The sequence below is a fragment of the Eretmochelys imbricata genome, chromosome 18 (assembly GCF_965152235.1).
Source record: "Eretmochelys imbricata isolate rEreImb1 chromosome 18, rEreImb1.hap1, whole genome shotgun sequence".
Taxonomy (NCBI): Eukaryota; Metazoa; Chordata; order Testudines; family Cheloniidae; genus Eretmochelys; species Eretmochelys imbricata.
Genome location: NC_135589.1, coordinates 13,848,828 through 13,853,996, shown reverse-complemented (window position 1 = coordinate 13,853,996; position 5,169 = coordinate 13,848,828).

Sequence of the window (5,169 nt, the reverse complement as noted above, 5' to 3'; positions counted from 1 at the left end):
TGGGTGAAGCCAAATTTAATTAATGGTACAGAGTGAACTGTAGGGGAGAGATGAAAATAAGGAAGGATATTCAAGCATGAGTGTCTGGAAGCCAAATCTGTGGGTGAGAGACTGATTTCCCACTCTACTTTGTGGGGCTGGTGTCTGTATAAGTGCATCCATGAGCAAGCAGCCTGCCTTTATGCCAAAAACATGCTAAGAACATTTATGCCTGAGCTATCTAGACATAGAATTTCCTGTTGACTAAGCTCAGGTGCTGAGATGGGCCCAAAGCACAGTCCTGCCAGCTCCCAACACCCCTGGCCCTGTGGTAGATATTTGAATCTGAATTTTACTACTGACTGCCCCCCACACACACTTTCTTTTTTAATAACTGGCCAAACTAAAACCCCAGCTCTGAATACCTCATAATTTTGGCTCCAAACCGTGCAGCAGAGCCCATCTCTCATCAAATGTATCATCAGTTTAATATCTGTTACATCCTCTAATGGGGAAACTAAGTCCTCTCCTTGTAGGGGATGGCTCCTAGGAGCCAATCATTCTTCATCTCTAACCACTCCATTGCTGTAACAGGTCAGACCACTGGTCCATTAAGTCTGCCAGTATCCTGCCAGTAGAGGCCACTACCTGATGCTCTAGAGAAGGGCAGAACCTGCACATAATGCACTTGCCCATCTGTGCAATTCTTTACATAGGTAGAAGTTCCTTCCTGACCCTTGTCTCAACCAGCTTGTACCCTGGAGCTTGAGATTTGAATATGCCTAGCATGTACAATTACAAAGGTTTTGTTAAGATGTATCTTCAAAGCAAATCCTGTATTGATTGAGCTGTAGGGGGCTAAAGTGATATTTAGGATGGACTGAACAGGTCTAGTTGAACCACCAGAGGGTCTAAAGAGGGCCAGCCCTATGACAGTGTGGGTGAAGTGCCTGTATTTACTGATGCAGTCAGAGTGTTCATTGAATACTAGCTGAGACCCTGCTGTTTGTGACACTACCATTTTGGTATAACTGCTGGTTACATGTGGATTGCAGGGCCACTATTAGTTCTCTGAGCTGCCAGGGGCATGTGTGAAACTCATTCTGAAGGGTAACACAGATTCATGAAATCACAGGGTGTAAATTAGTGGAATACCATGAGAGTCAATTGTGCTTTTCCCACTTACACCAGATGAGATTCTAGCCCATAATAAACATTAGAGATGGCAAAGATGTATCAGGTCATCCAAGCTGTCTCCTGCCACTGAGGGATTGTCCCTTACAGGATGGTTTTTAATGGTATGGGGAAGAGATAGCGGGTATGATTTACTCTGAAAGGGGAATAGGGCTCATGCATAGGATAAAAGGGATGCATACATTTTCCTCCCCTTAGAAACTAGAATTTGCCCCTGAAATCAGCACAAACCCAAGGACAAAGTTTTCAAAAACAGCTGCTAATTTTGGTTGCCCAGCCTGAGACACTTAAGGTCTGATTTCTGGAGTTGCTGAGCATGTGCGGTGCCTGCTGATTTCAGCTAGAGTTCCAGGGGAAAGTGGGGATAGGACAGAATCATAGAAGATCAGGGCTGGAAGGGACCTCAGGAGGTCACCTAGTCCCACCCCCTGCTCAAAGCAGGACCAATCCCCAAATAAATCACCCCAGCCAGGGCTTTGTCAAGCCGGGCCTTGAGAACCTCTAAGGATGGAAATTCCACCCCCTCCCTAGGTAACCCATTCCAGTGCTTCATCACCCTCCTTGTGAAATAGTGTTTCCTAATATTCAACCTAGACCTCCCCCACTGCAACGTGAGACCATTGCTCCTTGTTCCGTCATCTGCCACCACTGAGAACAGCCAAGCTCCATCCTCTTTGGAACCCCCCTTCAGATAGTTGAAGGCTGTTATCAATTCCCCCCCTCACTCTTCTCTTCTGCAGACTAAACAAGCCCAGTTCCCTCAGCCTCTCCTCATCAGTCATGTGTTCCAGTCCCCTAATCGTTTTTGTTGCCCTCTGCTGGACGTTTTCCAATTTTTCCATATCCTTCTTGTAGCGTGGAGCCCAAAACTGGACACAATACTCCAGCTGTGGCCTCATCAGTGCCAAATAGAGGGGAATAATCACGTCCCTCAATCTGCTGGCAATGTTCCTCCTAATGCAGCCCAAGATGCCATTAGCCTTTTTGGCAACAAGGGCACACTGTTGACTCATATCCAGCTTCTTGTCCACTGTAATCCCCAGGTCCTTTTCTGCAGAACTGCTTAGCCAGTCGGTCCCCAGCCTGTAGGAATGCATGGGATTCTTTTGTCCTAAGTGCAGGACTCTGCACTTGTCCTTGTTGAACCTCATCAGATTTCTTTTGGCCCAATCCTCCAATTTGTCTAGGTCACTCTGGATCCTATCCATACCCTCCAACGTATCTAGCTCTCCCCCCAGATTAGTGTCATCTGCAAACTTGCTGAGGGTGCAATCCATCCCATCATCCAGATCATTAATAAATATGTTGAACAAAACAGGCCCCAGGACCAATCCCTGGGGCACTTGGCTTGATATCGGCTGCCAACTAGACATCGAGTGTTGATCACTACCCATCAAACCTGATCTCTAGCCAGCTTTCTATCCACCTTATAGTCCATTCATCCAATCCATACTTTTTTAACTTGCTGGCAAGAATACTGTGGGAGACCGTATCAAAAACTTTGCTGAAGTCAAGATATATCATGTCCACTGCTTTCCCCATATCCACGGAGCCAGTTGTCTCGTCATAGAAGGCAATCAAGTTGGTCAGGCATGACTTGCCCTTGGTGAATTCATGTTGACTGTTCCTGATCACCTTCCTCTCCTCCAAGTGCTTCAAAATGGTTTCCTTGAGGACCTGCTCCATGATTTTTCCAGGGACTGAGGTGAGGCTGACAGGTCTGGAGTTCCCCAGGTTCTCCTTCTTCCCTTTTTTAAAAGATGGGCACTACATTTGTATTTTTCCAATCCTCTGAGACCTCCCCCAATCACCACGAGTTTTCAAAGATAATGGCTAGTGGCTCTGCAATCCCATCAGCCAATTCCCTCGGCACCCTCAGATGCATTAGATCTGGACCCGTGGACTTGTGCATGTCCAGCTTTTCTAAATAGTTCTTAACCTGTTCTTTCAGCACTGAGGGCTGCTCACCCTCCTCCCCATGCTGTGTTGGCCAGGACATCAGTGTGAGAGCTGACCTTATCTGTGAAGGCAGAGGGGGCAGGGGGCGGGAAGCAATGAGTACTTCAGCTGTTTCCACATCATCTGATGTCTCAGGTTGGGCTCTAAACAAGGGAAGTTCCCACAATTAGCGACCACTCTTGGCCTAAATTGCTTGTTTGTCCTCCAGAAAACTCCAAGTAAATCCCACAGCTTGGGCACTGAGCAGAACGGCTTCATGTAACATGAATTCACCCCGCCTCCAGCAATCCCAGCACCAGCACAAGCTTGCAATGGGCTTCATTTCAAAACATCTGTGTCGCCCCTAGGGAGCTGATCAATAAAGGACGGGCTAGGGAAACAGATTGTTCCCAAATAACATCCATGTTCAATGCAAGTCAGGGTGGGGGACAGAAGGGATGCTTTGGTGCAGAAGTGACCTCCTGTCTAGTGTCTTGTTCGTCCTCAGATGTGATCCTATGTGGAATTCTGGAGCAAAAACAGGTATAAACCCCTAAAATTTCTCCCTCAGCTAATTCCAAGGACTATTTACCCAACTGGATACACAAGGATTATGAAATGCATTGCAGGACGTGTTTGATTATTTCAGTCCTTACACAGTTGAGTGCAGCTGTCAGAATAAATGACTTCTTTAGAGGTGGGGGAGGGGGAGAAAAATACACATCAGATTAAGTAACTCAATAGTACAGCAGTTCCCAAACTTTAAACACATGGTGTGTGGGATATAGAAGAAAAAAGGCCTTTTAAAATTAACCATTCATGGACAAATGATGAGATTAAAAACAAAACAGCATTTCCCATTCTTCAGCTTGATGCAAGCCCCAGAAAGCCAAGTTTAAATGAAATCTGCAACTCCCGTACCTGTTCTGGCTGTGGCTTTCTTAAGTCATCACTGCAAGGCAGCGCAACATTACTGAAACTGGCGGAGACAGCGAGGGCAGAAGAACTGGAGATTTTATTGACATGATCTATCTATCTGGCCATTACCATAGTATCTAAGCACCGTCAATGTAAAATCTATTGCCATAGCAAAGTACTTATTGGACTTCATGGAGTCTGGCATTTCTCCCTTTTTGGGGTTAAAATGCTGCTTGCAGGAGGCTCTTTGATTTTATTATTCATTTTGGTGTGGGGACATTATTGGTAGGGGTTTATTAGGCAGAGAGGAGTACAGGTTGCCAAGGTTGTTCTTACAACATTAGCATAGTCTAATGAACAGGACTTCAGCATAGCAGACAGGAGACCTGGGGTCTAGTCCCAGCTTTGCCACTGACATGCTGCATGACCTTGGGCAAGTCACTTGGGGCCAGATTTTAAAGGTATTTAGGCACCTAAAGATGCGGATAGACACCTTAGTGGGATTTTCAAAAGCACTTTGGTGCCCAAGTCCCATAGATTTTAAGGGGGAAAATCTGGCCCCGGTGGTAGGGGTTGAGCACCTGTAGGTCCCATTGATTTCAAATATAGCTGTGCATACTCAGCACCTCTGAAAATTAGTCTCTTAACCTCTTTCTGCCTCAGACTGTTGCTCTGCAAAACAGTGCTGCTTTGAGCTCTGCAGCAGAAGAGCGTTAAGTGTTAATATTTGCAAGGCACTGTTGTATGGAAGCTCACAGCCCTGCTCAGGGGGATCAGCCAGACAGGAAAAGTGGCCAGAAAGGTATAAATCAAGTGCATGTCAGAAGCTGACCTCAAGGGCATTAGTGGAATAACCTTCTGTTTCATTAGAACTGGCAGTCTCTGTGAGTGGATCAATAAAATGCTTTTAGCAGTGGTAGCTAGCAGCCCACGTAAAATATCCCTGGTGGTGGTTACTGTTTCAGCAGGGAGAGCAGAAGGATGGGACAGATAGCGGAAGGGCTGGACTTTGAGTAAATTGTTATTTACACTTTCTGGGATTGTCAAAGAAATGCATTTCCCAGCTCGGTTCTGATTTCAGACACTGCAAGAGCCATGAGGATTCCAGCCACCTTGCTGCACCTGCTCCTTGTGCATCTC